A 19108-nucleotide genomic window follows, 5' to 3' on the forward strand; every position below is an offset into this window, starting at 1 on the left:
AAAAAAAAGAGGGTTTAGAACTTGCTGCTAAAGGTATTTTTTTTTTACCCTGGGTTGAAAATATCATCCAGTTTGAAAAACAAAGCCTTGTGATGAGACAGCAAAGAGAAACAATAAAGCTGCCTTTACCCCTTCACAAACAAACCTCAGAGCCTCCAGAACCAAGCAGTATTGTGCCTTGCAGTGCAGCCATCAGTGAACAGACCCAGGTCTGGTCCTGGCCATGAGGACAGGGCCAAGGAACACCACCACAAGCCGCAAGAGGTGTTTTACAGTGGGATTACACACCTGTGAAAATTGCTCAGATATTAGGAGATTTTAGCCTGCATGAAAACTGCTGCACATTTTCCTAAAATACTGAGGGAAGGAAAGCCACATCTGAGGTGACACTGGGCTGTGCAGATCAGGACTTCTGTCCAAAAGGGGCTGTTGTGCTTTGGCAATGACTAGCACCAGAATATCTTGTTTCAGGAGACCTAGAAAGAGGCATCCATAAAAAGGAGGTTACTGAGGGATTCCCTCAGCTATTGAGGCACCAAGATACTTGGCAAGAGGCTTGCTGTGGAAACTGCAGAGATACAGATGCTGTGCAAGCTCCCTCTGGGGCTTTTAAGAAGTGTCTGACTCAAATGGAAATCAATATGAGGCTGGAGTCAACTACTCTGGGGAGAAAAAACTCCATCCAGAGCCAAGCCCAGGCCAGCCCCTTTGTGCCGCCCTGGGGCCAAGAGTCCCAGGGCCCTGCCTAGCTTGTGGCAAGGGAGCTGCACACCAAGGGGAGCCCAGGGGGTTGCACCACATTTCCAAGAGCTTCTCTTCACCCCAGGACTGAGTTTCCCCTGGCTGCTTAGCATCATTCTGCACTTCCTCTTTATTTCCTGTGCCCACAGCCCTTGCTGGTCACAGTCCCATTCCTGTTCCTGGGGCAGGGCTGTGCCTTGGTCCCAGGGCAGCTTGTGGCCAGCAAGCTACAGTGCTGCCTGCGAGGGTGCGCAGACCTCCTGGGCACCACTGCACAGGCTTACCAACTTCTGGGAAGCTTGTTTTGCCAAAACCAGCTGCTTCCCTCCCAGTTCCCAGACAAGGCTGGAAGGGAGAATTACATGTAGTGAGGAAAGCTCCCTGAATTGCAGCTGTATCAGGAGCCACAGCAGTAACGGATATGCTTGAACGGCCAGCCAGACCACAGTCCTGCTGGGGAACGCCACTGCTATGAGTCTGATTCCTAACATGGGACTGAAATGCATTTGCTCCAGCAGAGATCCCGCTGCTTTCTGAACCTACGTACCAGCAGAAGGCCCGCTGGAGATAGCGCAGACCGTCTCGGCAGGCACAGAGATCAGGGCAAGAAGTATTGCTGGCAGCAACAGCATCTGCCTGCAGGCATGCCCAAGGAAGGCACCTGGAGGGCGCCTGGATGAATCCAGCGGAGGAGCTCACCAAACAGACCTTGTCCATCTCCACGGCCCTGGTGAGTCCCCACCAGCCTTGCGGACAAACCCGGCTCCGCACTCGCGCCGGGCCGAGCCCGGGGGGCGCCGCTCCTCGCTGGCCCGTCCGGGGCTCGGCGCCGGTTCCGCGGGTTCTGCTGCCCTCTGCCCGCCGCGGGAGGGAAGCGCCGCTCGGCAGGGCCGGGAGGGGGGCGCTGCTGGGGGTCCACACAGGCAGGTGGAAGCATCCCCGCGTTAAACAAGAACGGACTCGCAAAGCGGCGACCGGCAGGGAGAGCTCCGACCTCCCCAGCCGTCCTGCAAGGGCTGAGCTGACAGAGCCACAGCTCGGCCCGGCCACAGCGCGCTCCTCCCGCTTCCAGCCCGGGGCACCCGTTAGACAGAGCCGTCTGCGCCGCGGCTGGTTGTAGCTGATGGCCAGATGAGCACTGCAGAGCAGAAGCAGCAGTGATTTCAGTGTACAAAGGTACAGCTTGTTTTATTTATGCATATTTACTCCTGCAGAGACATGATCAAACAGCAGGCAGGGAGCTCCCTGGGAATTCCTGTGCAGCGCTGGTACCTGGCTCCTAAGGAAGGAGACTGATTCAAGAGCCGCTCTCTGGACTCCAGCAAAACCCAAGCTCTCTAGTTAGATGGGCACGGTCCCGTCTTCTCAGAGAGGCTCCCCCCATCTGTTTTTACACAGCATTTCTAGCAGCCCCTAACACATGCTTCCCAGAGTGTCTTTGCTAGGATCACTTGCTCACATACTAAGAAAAGCTGTAAAGCAATAACAGCGTCACCTGCAGACATGTGCCACAGCCATTCAGGTCAACCAGTGCATTTCTGGGAAGTGGACATGTCCACAGGAGACCTCTGCTTTCCCAGATAAACTTCCATTTTAAATTAAAGCTTATTCAAGCATTTACATCCCAGTGATGCATGAAAGTGTCTCTCTACAGGTAAAGTGACTGTAAGATGGCATTTTTGCATATCTGATATCAGGACTTTTTTTTTTTTTTACAGGCTGAGCTATCAGTAGTTCCTTCTTCAAGTTACTGCTTTTCAGCAGCGTTCGGGTTTGAGCTACAAGCCAGTAAACCTACCCAGCAAGGTAAGAAGCAAAATACTAAAACCCTACCGAGAAAATGTAGATCTGCAGAAATGCCTTGAATGCACAACTGTCCCAGTTGGACATCTGAGAAATCATTGGCTTTGTTTTTGAGTGATAGGGAAATTCAGTCTTCCTACACTTGTGTTAACACCCCACAGACGTCTGGCAGCACCTCTAACCCCGGCTCTGCTGGAAGAAAGAGCTTCAGTACAAACAAGCTTCTTCGCTCCGGGTCTCAACCATACCCAGACAGCAACTTCTCACTAAATATTTGCCAGCTTATGCAACTGCAGACATACCATGCGGTCACTGCAACAGACTCATTCCTCTCCTTCAAATGTTCCCTGACAAGCAGGCAACAGGACCCACTGGAAGACAGGTCAGTTCACTGACCTTAGGGTAGTCCCCACACCCCCCAACCCACAGCAGTCCTGTGTTTGCACCCTTCATAAGCCACAGAGGCACAAGCCCTCTCTGAAAGCCTGCACCTGTCATGCACAGCTACAGAGGCCCGATAAAACCATGGGTTTTGCTTTTCTTTCCTATTATAACTCATTGGCTATTCATCACTTGTGGGCAAGCAGGTTGAAAAACCTTGGTTTGATCTCCAAGAAGAAGATCGGCTTGTAAGAAGTGTTCAGAGAAAGTGTGACATAACAGGGTATCTGTTTCTTCAACAGATCTGCTTCCCTGCATTTGTTTGAAGTCTGACCTGATTATTCTTGCAATTGTATTTTTAATGCTCATCAGGCATCCTTAGAGAAATGGATAGTCACTTTTTTTAGATCATGCATATGCAATCACATAAACAAAATATAGCTCACCTGCCCTGTTCTTCCCCTTTACAGCAAAAAGCACATCCATAAGAATTGCTCCAGTGAAAGCAATAGCTATTCAGATGGGACAGAGCACCAGTTTCTTATCTGCCTTGGGCACATGCACCAGAAGTGCCATCTGTCTTCATTGTAGGGACAAATGCTACCTTCATACTGGAACAAACCGAAGAAAGTTGTTTCCCTGTCACCCATGCTGTTGCCCTACTCATATTAGGGGTTCATGCATACAGTGTGTTCCTCTAGTGTTGTTCTCACCTATTTGTACAAGTTTACCTTAAATTGGCAAGTACAGCTCTATGGGTACTTTTATTCCCATTTTCTCTTGTCTGTTAACCATTACCTGGACAAGACAAAGGCAGAAAGGATCACTCTTGGTACTTTGCAGTAGTGACCTTGCCATGAATGAGCTACCAAAAGAAGGGCACTAATTCAGCAGATGATGCAGCATCAGTTCAGCACCTTCTGGCTGGTGAGATGCCACTCACATGTGCTGGGTCACCCCACCCCCTTCAGCACTGGGGTAAAGAAGAGGAGAGACTGGAAGACCTGCTGAGAGGGCAATCAGAAAAATTCAGCCAGCCCAGTCACAGCGTGAACCTGCGACATCAGCCCCAACCCGTGAGCACACCCCAAGCCCCTCTGGCCTGAGGTCTGGCATGTGTTACAGTTCTAGGGCACACAACAAGACCCACAGGCAGCCCCTACATCAAGAAATGGTCTCTCATCCAGGTGCCTGATCAGCTCAGCCCCCAGTGAGCTGTGGTCAAGGCTTCATCTCTCAGCTTTGCTGTTGAGAAGCTGCTCTATCACACACCAACATCCCCTCTCAGTTCCTGCTCAGCACTCCCAGGATTTCCATCACTATCGAACCTCCCAACCAAGCAGGGTTGGGATCATGATCAGCAAACCTGGGGTGCAGGGGACTGCCACACACCAATCTCAGCAGCAAGAGCCATGGAAACCCCCAACCAGGCCTGAGTTAGAGGCAGAAAGTCTGAGAAGCTGCACAGTGCTGTCATAAGCAGAAACCACGGACACAGGCAGTCCCTGCGCCTCATAAATCATCAGGAGGGGGCAGAGAACTAGCTGCCATTCCATCAGCTAATTACAACTGTTAATCATATTTTCATTAACCTGAAATGAAACTGCCAGCATTCCCCCATTCCCACCCCATGCCCCAAGTCCCATTTCTCAGATAGTGATTCTTTGTCAGCCAGGACACCTGCTGTCCTTTGCAATGTGCATCTGGCCAGTTGCCTATGTACAGTAGTTTCCAGACCCTGCTATCTTGCCTCTGTTCCACATCTGCATACACACTCCTTCCTAGGCCTCAGTAGGCGCATACGCTGCCTTTGCTGTACAGGTGACATATTTAACCCCCTTGTACTTTCCCAACCCTGCTCCAGATTACCTTCCAACCCTGCTTATGATTGTGGAAGCCTTCAAGGCCTATACTATTGACTGTGAGACTTGCTAACATATTGATCATGGAATCATTTAGGTTGGAAAAGACCTTTAAGATCATCAGGTCCAACTGTTAACCCAGCACTGCCAAGTCCATCACCAAACCATGTCCCTCAGAGCCACAACTACATGTTTTTTAAATACCTCTAGGGATGGTGATTGGGAAGCCTGTTCCAATGCTTGACCACCCTTTCAGTGAAAATAATTTTCTTAATATCCAACCTAAACCTCCCTTGGTGCAACTTGAGGCTGTTTCCTCTTACCCTTATCTGGGATAAGATATCTTTATTTTATCATTATTTGGGAGAACAGACTGACCCCCCCCTGCCTACAGCCCCTGCCAGGGAGCTGCAGAGAGCGGTCAGGGCCCCCCTGAGCCTCCTCCTCTCCAGACCAGCCCCCCCAGTCCCCTCAGCCGCCCCCCATCAGCCTCGTGCCCCAGCCCCTTCCCCAGCCCCTGCCCGGCTCTGGACACGCTCCAGCCCCTCCACGTCCCCCTGGCAGTGAGGGGCCCAAAGCTGAACACAGGATTCGAGGGGCGGCCTCACCAGGGCCCAGCACAGGGGGACGGGCACTGCCCTGGCCCTGCTGGCCACACTGTTCCTGACACCAGCCAGGCTGCTGCTGGCCCCCGTGGCCACCCGGGCACAGGGCTGGCTCCTGCCCAGCCGGCCCAGCCAGCCCCCCCAGCCCCTTTCCCGCCGGGCACCTTCCCAGCCCCCTGCCCCAGCCTGCAGCGCTGCCTGGGGCTGTTGTGCCCCACGGGCAGGGCCCGGCACGGAGCCGGGTTGAACCTCACACAACCGGCCTGGGCCCCTCGCCCGGCCTGCCCAGACCCCCTGCAGGGCCTCCTGCCCCCCAGCAGGGCAGCACTGCCCCAGCCTGGTGTCCTCCGCAGACCGGCTGGGGGTGCGCTCAGTGCCCCCATCCAGGTCATCGATAAAGATATCAAACAGGGCCGGCCCCAGCGCTGAGCCCTGGGGACACCCCGTGTGCCCCCGCCAGCGGGATGTCACCCCATCCCCCACCACACTCTGCCCGGCCGCCCAGCCAGCTCTTAGCCCAGCGCAGAGCACACCCGCCCCGGCCACGGGCAGCCGGTGTCTCCAGGAGATGCTGTGGGAGACGGTGCCAAAGGCTTCGCCAAGGCCCAGGCAGACACCAGCCACAGCCTTTCCCTCAGCCACTAGGCGGGTCACCTTGTCACAGGAGATCAGGTTCATCATGCAGGACCTGCCTTCCATAACCCCACGCTGGCTGGGCCTGATCCCCCATTGTCCTGCACATGCTGTGTAGTTCTGCACAGGACGATCTGCTCCAGAACCTTCCCTGACACCAAGGTCAGGCTGACAGGCCTGTAGTTCCCCAGGTCCTCCATGTTACTATGATACCACGTTTAAGTTTTCCCTATTTTTTTAAAATGGACTGGTGCTATAAGCCTGCTCTTGAAAAGCAGTTTTAGCTTTCCAGATATACCTGTGAACAGCGCTGTTTCTGCCATGGGACAGACAGGAGGAACAGCGAGGCCATCACCCTCCCCAGGGCAGGACATAGCTGCAAGGGCTGTTCCGTGCTCTGCTGGGGCTGGAAAGCAGAGTTAATAGCTCAGCAGTGATCTTGCAATAGTCAGGCCTTCCTCCCCAGGAACAGAGGAGTGGGCTGCAAAGCCCCTGCCCACCCTGCTCATGCCCCTTGTGCAGCCGCTCCGTGCACTCCGGCTCAGCTTCTGCTCCCGTCAGCTCACACTCCTGGCTCTCCGTGAGGAGAAGGGGTGTTGATTAACATTAATTGAAGACTTTGGGTGCTACACCTTCCCCCAGGGTACAGACAAATAATGAGCAACATGACATTTGAGGTCCCCTTTGCTTATGCTGTTACAGCAGTGTGCCTCAGCCCAGCCTGAGGGGACAAGTCACCTTTGGGGTGAGAAGGGGATTTGGTGTCCCCATGCCTTAACTGCTCTCCCTTCTTTGGTCCAGCACACAGCCCCAGGCCTGGAAAACACGCTTTTCCAGGCTGAGGCATCACATTCTTCATGTCTTTCTGCTCTTGGGAAAGCAGTCCCTGAGCAGGCCCTTCACACTCCATAGAGGAGCAGTGCTGTCCCCAACCTGGCCACACACAGGGCACCACACCAATGGAGCAGCACCTACCAGATGGTGGAGGAGAGGGAGGACATGACAGCAACCACAGAGCTCGCCTGCTTAGCTTGCTTTGCTTCAGTTTTGGTCTATCGAGGTTAATCCCAGTCTGAACTAGGTGGCTTGAGAGAAAATGGTGACCACCCTGGTCAAAGCCAGGCCCTACAAAGGGCAGGAGAGCACTTTGTCACACTCCAGAGCCACCCCAGACTTCTTAGATGGGAATGTTGCACCTCTTCCTCCATTTGCTTGGTTTCTTCACTTGCTCCTAACATTCAAGAATGAACCCAACTCTTTGCTTGCTCCACCACCTGTGGGGCTGAAGGTTGGTCAGAAAGCCAGCCAGGGAAGGGAGGAGAGCTTGGTTACAATCCAGGACCAGAAGCTCCAAGCTCTACAGTTGCTTTTGCCTCCCTCTCCTCTCACCCATCCTCCAGGAGCATCAGATGTGCTAAGCAGCCTGTAAAGGTGTTAATGGGGAACGCATCACCTCTGTCATATTTGCAATGTAACGTGGCACCCAGCACAGAAATGAGATTTAAAGAGTGTATTTACTCTCCCAGTGTGAGAACTGCTGGGTTAAATGTAACAGAGGCTTGCTGGCTCCAGGAAGCATAGCTGATCTCTTCATTTGATGGCAGAGTGCTTACTTTGCCAAACAGCCCTCAATCCCCATGGAGCAGGCAATTTCTCCTGTGTTAAATGTGTATATTCATTACCAGGTATGATAGAGGTGCATAAATTGCTTTCATTATATAAATTTCCATGCAAAGCATCACAACACAATGTCTCACCAGCCAAGCCTGACTTTTTTTGTTGTTGTTGTTTTCAATAAAGTTTTTAATTGGGTCCAAGTAGCACCGGTTCCTGCAGAACTTAATGAAGGACCTGTGTTGCAAAAAGGCACCAAGAAACCTTTGACACCTCCCTGGCAGCCTCAAGCTGAGACATAGCAAATGACACAGGATTGCTAATGGTCAGGACCTGCTTCTGTGGCCTTGAGAGTTAGCATCTGCCTTCCAGTTAGAGCTTTAACCACAGATTTCTCCCCTTTGTGCTTACCTGACCCATTAGGCCTCAAAGTCTTAGAGTGAGGATAAGCTGCATTTGTAATATACCATCACACTGACAGCACAGACTACTTGGCATTCACCCTAGGTCTTCCACAGGATCATTTGTAATTCCTTGGACTTGAGTCCAACACAGGACATCCTTATTAGCCACCAGTGAGGAGAGCTTAAATGCCAAATAAACATTCCCATGAGTTGTGGACCTGCTTTCCCATCTAAGCAACTCCCACACCTTGCACCCATGTTCGGAGACTGCAGGTGCTCACCGTCATTAAAAATGAAGCTTTGAATGCAAAGCCCTCTAAATTCAGCAGTAAGCAGAGTTAGTTTAGCCATGGGAGAGGAGGGGTGAAGAAGGTGAGAAACAAGATTTGCTTCTACCGAAAGTGACCTTAAGAGTCTGAAATTACCCAAGAAAAAAGTCACAAACCAAACATTTCTAATGGCAATCCTAATTAAATATTACATTCCCTCCAACTACATTCTTGGTCTATCTGGTTGCATAGGAGCTTCTGTTTACAAGAGGTCTACAAACCAAAACACATTTCTTGTAACAAACTGGCCTTGACAATCACATACTCTTCCTTCATCCAGCTAAAGTTACTGGACTCATCAAATGTGGAGTGTTAACCAGCTGAAACTTCAGGGCACTCTAGATAGAACAATCTATCAAATTACCCTTTTCTAGCCTCAAACTCAAAGAGCTCAAATCATCTTGAATCCTTATGAAAAGTTGAGGCACTATTAAGCCATTTCTTATACTAGACTAGCTAACTGCCAACAACATAGGAACACACCACTCACCTTAAAGAAGTCAGCATTAATATTTACTAACTGAATGCAAACTGCAGAACAGCTCTTATCTGTGCCAGGTTTAAGAACAGCCCAATAAAGGCATGTCAGCAAGGCTTCTTTTTTAAAAAAGGGTGCCAAGGGATCTTGTTGTAAGAAAGATCTTTGAGAAAAGTGAGGAGATTTGTTGCATTAAGTGCACGGTATAAAATTAGGTTAGACAAGACTGCTCTCCCTAGAGAGCTGGCTTTACCAGTCACCTGGGGGGGGGGGAGTATCTTTTAGAGAAAAAGCAAACAATCTTCAGTATTACCCAATGCATTTAAGATCATGGCCTTTTACCAAGCCAGTTTTCCTCCTCAGCTGGGAGCACCAGCTGGGCAAATGGCACCCTCAGCCCCCTCTGGGCAATAACCTAGCTAGGTGAGGGCATACCACAACAAAAAGCATAAGGCTACCACCCTCCTAATGCCCCTGCCACAGCCTACATCTTCATAGTAGCTACAGCTTTAGCATTACCTTCCTTTGCAGTATATTAAGGTAATCCAGGTCATTGTTCACAGAAACTCTGAAGAGTAGCTGCTAATACATCCCAACCCATTTTCAAGGAAAGACCACATGCAGGGCTTGCCAGCTTTCTTATATCCGTGATAGTTTTATATCACTTCATTTTATTACCTAGCGCTGTGACACATAGCAGTGCAGGCTGTAGCTGGAACACCCTGCCCAAATTTGCAGCATCATCTAAGAGACTGTAGACTTACCACCAGGACAACTAAAAAGCAACAAGGTTTTATTAGCCTTGTTTCTTCAGGCTGAAAGAAGTGCTTTGAAGACACAGGCAAAGTGGGAAGTTTTGACTCACCTGAAGCATTTTGCTACAAATAGCTACTCTACCCTCATCACAAGCTTCTGTTAGACTGCTATAGCATTTTAAAAGAAAGGTTATACATGCAGCTTCCTTCTGTTTACCTCTCTAAATTTCTGGTCAGCAGCTACAGCACATACACACACATTACAGCATGCACAGCACCCTGGCAACCACTCTGCCTTTAGGGCTTGTCAAGTATTTGGTCCAGCTCAATAGGCAAAACCTGACACGTCTGCTATGGGGCAGTAATTGCTCAGGTCCCCTCAACACTTCACAGATAAATCACAAGACTCAGAAACTCACCATAGAAAGAAGACTGAAATAAAAGGCAGACCTGAGAAACAGTGCCTAATTAGAGCAGGGACTTAAAAAAACCAGGCTCAGCCAAGCCTTAGGCCCCAGCCTCTGAGGGCACTTTGTTGCACTGCTAATGTTTGGTCCCTCACCAAGGTCCACAGCATTCTGCCCCTCAGCTGCATTGCAAGGATGAACCAAGTCCAGCCTGTGAGACCTCCTACAAAAACACAGCACCTACCAATCAGTAAATATGCTGATTGTGTCTGCTGGTGATTAGTTGCAGATGATTTTACTGCAGTCTGTGGGGTGGATACAGGGGCTTATAGTATCACAGGTGGGCATGGTTTGCTGCTGGAGGCTGGCACCTCCCTGTGGCTGGAGAGGAGATGGATGCTGGCAGCCAGTGCAGTGCTGGCTGCTGCTAGTAGGCTCAGATTCTGCTCCTGCTCAGGCTGGGAGTGCCCTGAGTGAACACAGCACTTCGCTAAGATAATCAGTGCTTAGAATAATTCCTCAGCAAACACCCCACCTGGAGAGCAAAGCCTTCCTCTCTAATGCCCTGGTTTTGCAACAAGATGTTTTTGCAGGAGGGCTTTGAAGTCATCTAGTCCGCTACAGATCACCAGTGAGAAATGATGTTTGGGCTAATGCTCAACTACATCTCTTAGGGCAAAGGCCAGGGAGAAATACTGCAGGAGAGCAGAGAGGGAGGGAAAGGAATTCCCTGAGCAGAAATTATTTTGAGCAGAGAAAGCTGCAGAGCAGTGTGGAGTGAGGCAGAAGAAATGCAGGAAAGGGAGGTGGCTGTACTGAGGGAGACAAAAGAACAGAGGAAAGTGGAAACTCAGAAGGCTCTCTGGGGAGGTAGGATGCTGCTCACTGGGGCTCTGTTGAGGATCCCTGTCAGGAGCTGTCTGGGCTCAGCAGTGCTTTCCCCTGCAAAGGGATTCCCTCTGCCACCCGCTATTGGTCCTCACACAGTGACTAGCTGCTGGAGTGGATTTCTGTTCCCTGCATATGTGGTAGATGTGTAGGAAAACAGCAGCCCCATCACCCTCCCCTCCCAAGAAGCGGAATTCCTTCCTCTGCCGTTGCTGGTTGCTCTGTACCAGGGCTGAGCACTCACACAAAACCATACAACCTGTCTTCACAGGGAAATCCACTGGGGTTTGTACTCAAACTGTCTGCAAGATACAGAGGGAAAGGATGCTGTGCCAGCAGAGCACTGGGGAAGGGATGCAAAAACACAGTCCCTGTGAAAGGCAACACCTCTCTGCTGCTGGCATCAAGACATCCCTCAACCCCACAGCCATGCTGTGGTCCTGAAGCAGATACTCAGCCACCAACTAGTCTTGCAATTGCAAAGCTGTTGTGCTTTTGCACATGCAGAAGGTGTAAGCAAGGCAGCCCAGTAGACATGGGACCTTGATCACATGCTTTCCACTGACCAGATCCACTTCTGAAAAAGCGACGCAATTGCCTACCCACCCATTCAGCATCACGCCCAACCATGTCCAAGTGCAGAAATTACAGCTTGAAAGCCTACCTTAAGTTCAAGTTGTATTTTAGTGACAAAACTCTGATCTCTGACAAAGACCCTCTGGTGACCTTAGGACACTCCTCTTTTCTTGTCCCTCTTCCCAAAGCTAAGATCTTATTACTTTGATGGATGCTTAGCAGCAGGAATGGCTCCTGCTCTGCCCAATCCCATGGAAGGCTCTGCCCAGCTGGAAAGTGTTGCAAGAGAAATTGCAGTGTAGGGGCCTCAACTGGTACTTTCTTTCCAGGAGTACATCTGCTATCTGCCTTCCTCTGGATATGAGCTATGGAAGGGTCCTCAGAAAGCTACTCCCACTGAGCGCTGGGGAAGCAGCAAGAACAGGGCCACTCCATATGTGGGAGCAAACCAGGAGCAAAGGTGAACACAGCAAGGGCAGTGCCCTTACCACCCAGGGCACAGTCTCCCACACAAGGCAAACAGATCAGATCTAGGAAGTCCAGGCAGGGTCAAAGCTGCAAAATACATGAGAATGCTCTAAGAGACAGAGACAGCTACAGCATTACCCAGAGCATGGGGTGAGACTATGGGCCTGAGCTTAAATAGAGTCATGGCCCAGTGGGTGAGTGGGTATCAGTGGACATCCCAGGTGAGGCTGGTTGGGGCAATTGAGTCCTGGTGGTGCACTCAAGGTCTTGACACATCTGCAACATAAGGCAAAACTCTCCAGGGGTAGGTATCCTGATGGTTGGGCATTTTTAGGTGTCTCAGGTGACTTTTCTGCTCATCATATCTAGATTTATGCTGTTGTTTCTGGTTTTGGAAGGAGCAGCACACAACACACCGGTGTAAAGTAAAAGTCTCACAGAACTTTTGCAGAGCTGGATGCTGCTCAGAGGGAGACCTCAGTGAACCCTTACAAGCCACCTGAAGTGCAACCTGGAGCAATCTGCAGTCTTGGCCAGGGATAAACCAGAACCAGACTGAAACATCCCCTTGACATACTCGGACAAAAAGCAGCAGAATATTTAGCCTGGTGTTAACTAAAACGATGTGAAATTGTGTGGTGTGTCACACTGTCCCAAATTATCTGTATAAGGGCAACATGCGCCTGCCTGCTATGGGTGCATGGATGAACCCCTCTGGGTTGGGAGGTCCCCTTCCCACCGCTCCAGGGTGGGAACAGGGGCTGGTGCAGTTGCCGTTTGTGCAGGAGTCCTGGTGCCTTCTTCAGCATCTCAGAGATCCTGGGTGGAAGCAGTGAAGGTTTTGGCCATGCAGACAGATCTGTTTTTTTTTAACCTCTCTACCTTTTCACTTCTCTTTGTTCTTTAGGGAACACTCTGCATGATTTCTAATAGTGAACAAGAATTACCTAATACTTGAAAAGCCCAGGATCTCGAACTGTTGTAAAAAAGAAAGTAAACGAGAGTGACTCTCTCCACCCTGTAATGAGGAGGGTAAAGCAGTCCACAATGGTGATGAAATTCATGGGGTGTCACGGCACAAACGGAGCCTGGGTCTCCTGCTTGCACCCCCAGGTCCCTGTCCATCACCTGGCTTTGCCTCCCTAGGGAGAGGTGATGGGAAGAAAATGGGGGGGATATCAAGAAGAAAAGTGGTTAAACCCTCTCTCCCCTCCCCCTGACTGCTGGAGTACAGATTATGCTGTTTATCTCCCACCACAATAACATCGTTATTCAACTTGGCAGCACAAGGTGGAGTGAGTGAGAGAGAGTGCGTGCGGTTGGTATTTTTTAAATCTATCAAACATTTCCCCGTTCTGCCGATTGCAAACTCCTGCCCGGCCATCCCTGCCGCAGCATCCTGCGTTGCCATGTCAACAGAGGCTGTCATCCCCTGTGTCGTGAGGGAACGATTTGCTTTCCTGGGGGCCGCGGGCTGGTGACAGAGGGATGTGCATGTGCCCAGCTGATGCTGACCCCAAACCAGGGCATTTTTTGATAGTTTTTCCCCAGAGCTTCCAATGCCAGGAGATGATTTACCCCTCATCAGCCCCTTTAAGATGTCATCATCACTGCCTGAATGAATCAGGACATCTTGGCATGAAAAACAGCCTTCTCCTGACCCCTGTGCTTCCACTGTGAATTAGATACAATAGAGCAAACAGCTCTTCCACTTCCCGCAATGCCTCGCCACCCTCCTGCCCTCGCTGCTGCTGCTGGAGGTGAGCATGCAGCTCGTGGGGAGGGAGCTTGTGGATCAGACTGGACTGTGGGGCCTCTGCCTGCTTATTTCTGCACTCTTCTCTCCACATCCATAGGAATGGGGAGTGGAGACTCCACAGAGCCGAGCTGCCCAGCCCTGTGCCAGCATGGTTTCCTTTAGAGTGTGTTTAAAGCACTATGTCCTGCAGGGCTGGTCAGGAAACAAAGAAGAGAAAGTTTGATGAGCTTTGCTTCTTTCTGCCAGGGTGAAGACGCTTGCTGAAGAGTTGTGGATGTAAATGTGAGTGCCACCACCAGGAGATAGCCTCCCCTAGGGTATTGGTTGACGCCAAGGACAGGGAAACAGTGGATCTCCTGCTTGGTCCCAAGGTTACACCAGGCTGTCCTTCCTTCTGTTTCTGGGGGCAAGGCAGAGGGAATGTCAGCATGGGGGAAAGGGGTACAGGGCTTGTGCTGGAAGAGAAAACAATGGAGTACCAACCAGTTCTTACCTGAGACTGGGAAAACAAAAATCCCCTTGGATCAGGAGTGTCCCTTGCTCTGCCTGCAAAGCAGGTGTGGATGGCTTGCAGTGTGAGGGGAGGTTGGACTAGATCATCTCCAGAGCCCCCTTGCAACCAGTGTGTTTCTATGATTAAATCTCTGAGCACCACCAATTTGTTGGTTGTTTTCTCTGCAGAACTGGGCAGTCATTGCTGGAAGAAGTGTTATGTTGGTGGTCTGGCAAACAACTTCACAGCCAGAAGCTGGGACAATGGGCTGGGAAGCTGCTGGGAGGTTGCTGTCTGAGGCAGCCTCAGTGCAAGTTCCCTGAGGACACAGACACGCAGCTCTGTCTTTGCTGCTGGGCTTGCCTCTGGAGGCTGTACCTTATGGTTATGTCTACAAAGTGCTTTGTCCTCTTCAGCTTGGAAGAAAAGTGGCCCCTGCTCTGGGTAACAGTGACTGGAGAAAGGGGATAGCAGAAATACAGGTCACCTCACTTCAGTGTGGGTAGTATTGTGCCGTGTCCTCTTTTGAAGAGGACCCAAGAAGATGTGAAGGTCTGGATTTAGCTTGAGCTGTGGGTTCTGTAGGCTTTGCAGTATACTTCCACTGGGGTCCCCAGGGAAGGCAGCAGTGGGATTTGCTTTTATTAAATTAAAGAAACAAAACAAAATGCATCACTGATATCTGCAAGCCCAATATGGCTAGCTGCTCTCTTTGGAAAATCATGTCCAGCCAAATATGTGACCACACCATGTCTGTTTTTTAGCCTAGGTTCAGGTCACCTCCTATAGCCTTTTGGTTTTCAAATGAGAGCCAGAAACTGCAAAGAAAGCAGAGGAAAATTAAATTTCCAGGAACTGGGAAGTCAAATGGAAGCCTGTTGGAGCATATAGCAGTGGTCACAAACCCACCACTGACCCAATGTACTAGTCTCAGGACAGCACAGCCCTGCTCATCTGGGCTGCTGCTCCTTCCTGCAAGCCCTTGCCTGCACATCCCACAAGAAGGCTGAGCACTGTGACCATTCCTATTTCCCATTCATAAAGGAAACTACCTTCCCCTCTCAGAGGAGGTTTGTACTGAGCAGCATTGCAGGAATGCTTTATACTTTCCCTTCCAGTTGCTTTGTTCTGTTGCCTCCCTGCAGTTTCCTTGGAAAAGTTAATTTTCCCTATGGACGTTTTTAGATGGAAACATTTCCCCTCAATGGATTTGGTGAGCACAGAAAACATCAGTTTGGAACCTGACTGGAAGTAACTTGAAGCACCTTGGTGAAGAAATAATGGGCATGCACTGAGAAAGCCTGCACCCCTATATCCATGCCTTGGTTCACAGTACATGTGAGATATAGACTAAATTTATGTCAATAGCTTTCCAAAAGCTCTTGTGCTAGCTTCAACTCACTTTCTACTACCTTCTGCAGCAGCTGGCACCAGCATAAAGAAAATGTAACATGCTACTAAAGTGTTATGTCTTTGCACTCACTTTAGGCTGGTGCTAGCTGGAGCAGGAGGTGTTGGCTGGTGGAAAATCAGATGTTTCAGCTATTGCTTCAATTATAGATAGCTCTTCCCGAGAAAAGACTTTTCTGCCTGAGAAAAGGCAGTGGAGTGAGAGGGACAGCAGCCCAGCATGAGGATGACTGAGAAAGGATTCATAGCTCCCCTCTACCCTGTGCAGGGAACATGCTGTAACCCTCCTCTCTGTCAAGTTTTCTGGGCATCGCTCTATGAAAAAGTTCTTTTCCTTGCAAAGCTCAGGCTATAGCAAGGACAGACATAGCTGGCAACACAGCTGACACAGGCAAACTTGCTGTGACCGGTGCATGTCCTGGTCTTGCAGCTGCTTCACCCTGTGAACACCAGCCCCAAGGAACACGGCCTCCCCTAATGCTCTCAGGTGCTGTGCTGAACCTTAACTCTTAAAAAGAAAGCAACAGATTAATTTTCTCAGAAAACATAGTACAAAATGGAAATTTTCTGCAGAGAGGGATTGTTTTTTTCCCCTCAATATTCATGCTACATTGTAATAGACTTCGCTCTGATAAGTGGTGCAGTCCTTACCAGTTTAAATTTAGTATTGCCTCATATTAGAAATGACAAGAAAGGTACAGCTAAAAGAAAATGTTATCCCAACATCTCAGAAGAAGCTTTACTTAGAAAAAATATTTTTGCTCATCTCTCCAAATTGGGATAAATTAACTGCTGGATTTGGGATTTCCTGCCAGGTCAAAGTCCTGTTACAGGACTGGTTTTGGCTGGACTGGGTGGGAAAAGCAGCAGATGGAAAGAACTGAGCTAAAAGGTTTATCTTAATTATTAAGACTCTACAGTTGAGCATGGGGGAAACCAGTCTCTTGCAACCCTACTACTCCCTCACTACGTGAGTGTGAACAAGATACCTTGTTTTATGTGTCCCAGAGGCAACATGGATGAATGCCTCCTCCTGAGGACACTGTGAGATAGTGTGGTTACTCAAAAAAAAAGCAAAAGGGAAAGCCAGAGGGTGGCCAAAGAGATGGCTGACATCCTGCTTGCAATGTGTTCTGTGCAGGGGCAGTCTTGTGAGGTGTCGGGGGACTGATGTGGAGGGCTGAGCTCTCAGCCTCCTGCCTGAATCAGTGCTGAAAACGGGCTGAAATGCAAGCAGAGGGAGGTGAGGAAACATCATGTGTGAGACAAAACAGCAGTCCAAAAAATTTCTTTGAGATGTCTGGGGCAGAGGTCTGCAGCCAGGACTCATGGTGCCATGTTCTAGGTAAGGGAGATTTACAGACATCCCCTGGGGAGGGATCAGCAGTGGTGAACAAGTGACTGGTCACAGGCCTGGAATTTCCCAGTGGGAAAGGATTCGGTGGCCTTCCCCAGGGATCTCCCCTGAGGGCTGGCTGTACCCATTGCCTGCCATCCCTCCCTGAGCCATTGCTTAGTATAGCTGACCCCTTAGTCTGAGCGTGGTCCCTTTGGGACAGTTGAACTGGGAGTGGGATCTTTTCAGGGATTTGTCTGAAAGGTGGTGTTATTCCCAGTGTAAACTTGTGTGGATGCTGATTGCTCAGAAAAATTCCCTTAGCCGAAATCAGTGCAATGAGCATCTGAACTTGTCTGAGGTCTCCAAGGATGGTGAGGGCAGCAGGACATTGTGAATCCCTTACAGGTGAAGAAATGCTACCAGTGCTCAGAGGAAAACTGCCTTTTCCTGCAGTTCTTTGGGTCAAAACTAGGACACACCTGAAGAGAGACAGCAGCTGTCCCTGGGAGGTGACAGCCATGAGCCCTTGCAGCTCAATGAGTCTGCAGATGTCTTACCTGGGCTCCCCTTTCCTCTCTTCCCTTCTGACTTCTCTCTTTTCTCCTATCTTCAGTTAGACTTTCATCTCCCTCTTTGTTCTTCTCATGTTTTTGTGCCTGTGCCTTTGCTCCAAGACATGTCCCCCTCTGCTGCAGCATGCTCCCTTTCCATCTGCACAGTGGCTGGAGATGCTCCTCTCCAACACAGCCCTGGAGAAGACTTGCCCTGTGTTCCACCATTCCCAGCCTGTTGCCAGGCAACACAGCATCACATGGATTTCACTCCCAAGCTCCAAAATGAACTGTATATACAGGGGATTTTCCTCCTGTTTCTCCAATGAGGAACCTCGTGGACATGGGGACTGACAGGTCTGAGAAGGTAAGGGCTCTCCAGCAGCCGCTGTTGCCTGCTGGCTTTGCTGGGGTGCTGCTCTGCCTGGATCAGGAAAGCTGGGACAGAGTTGGGTGGTGAAGGCAGAGAGGAGGCACCTGTAACTCCTGCTTGAACCGGCCATAGTTTCCTCATTCCCCTCCAGCTTGCCCATACTTGACACCTACACTGCAGTCACAAGGGACAGGCAGCAAGAGTTCAGCCAACGTGCGGGACCAGTACTGTTTTCTGTTACGCTGGTTCGGATCAAGGCCGTTTCTTACTGGTGTCAGAGGGAACACAGAGCCTATCTCGGTTGTTTTCTGTTCCAAGGCAGAGGCATACGTAACACACCACTCCTCCCTTTACCCTCCTGTCTACCAATTTTACAGCTGGGAAGTCCCACACTCAGTTTTGTTTGAAGGCAACGGTTCCCTCCGGGCACAGCCCACAGGCAGCTGGAAGCCAGACACTTGGGAGCAGTAGGAAACACTGGCATGATCTTTGTCTTCCACAGGGATTTGTTCAACTGATGCCTCACCTTCAGCCTGCACAGGACTGGCAGTCTGCTGGCTTTAATTTGGTACTCTGCATACTTACACAGGAATTTTGTTTTCACATCTACAGAGTGAATGCTAAAATGACTTCAGAAGTTGAGGCATGACCCAAGCTTACTTGTTGTCAGCAGGCTGATGGACTGTCAGACCTATTTCAGGAACAAGAAACATGTCTTACTATCTTCCATCCTATAATGCACAAATTGCATTTCATGACAGCCATATAATACCCCTGAAAGTAAATTTTGGCACAATTATCACTCTTTCCAGGTCGTAAAAGTCACTCAGCTCTCAGCCACCTGTTTTAGAGCTGTCAGCCAAAGCCCCTTACAACCACTGCAGTGGTTAAACACCATGGAAAAGTACACATAAATACTACCTCACATAAAATGTTGAGTCAATAAGGAGCACACATCGTGTTCCAAGCGAGAATGTATTACAAATACCCTGTCCCAGGCAGGACGAGTCCTAGAGGAAGCATGCCTTTCCCAAAGCAGCATATGACTTCAGAAAGTGCATTTCAGATGTGTCCTGCATTTCCACACCAAAAACTGAACCCAGTATACCGTCTCCATCGCAGAAACAAGCCTGTGAGTTGGCTTAGGTGTCCAGTCAAAACTAAGAGAGACTAAATTTGGACAGTCAGAGACCTCCCAAGTGAGAATGGGGCACTTGCACTACTAGTGGGAACCTCTTG

At 50.0% G+C, this 19108-nt stretch overlaps 1 protein-coding gene across 2 annotated transcripts in view; it reads left to right on the forward strand.

The window, feature by feature from the left end:
• Nucleotides 1–19108, forward strand: part of LOC308053794 (gamma-aminobutyric acid receptor subunit beta-4) — a 111388-nt gene continuing 92280 nt past the window's right edge. For both annotated transcript variants that reach the window (XM_080365513.1, XM_080365514.1), the window contains exon 1: nt 1–19108. This exon is cut by the window's right edge and continues 8606 nt beyond it. The gene's annotated coding sequence lies outside the window, so the exon portion shown is untranslated.

This window comes from Falco punctatus (genome assembly GCF_963210335.1).
Source record: "Falco punctatus genome assembly, chromosome: 15".
NCBI lineage: Eukaryota > Metazoa > Chordata > Aves > Falconiformes > Falconidae > Falco > Falco punctatus.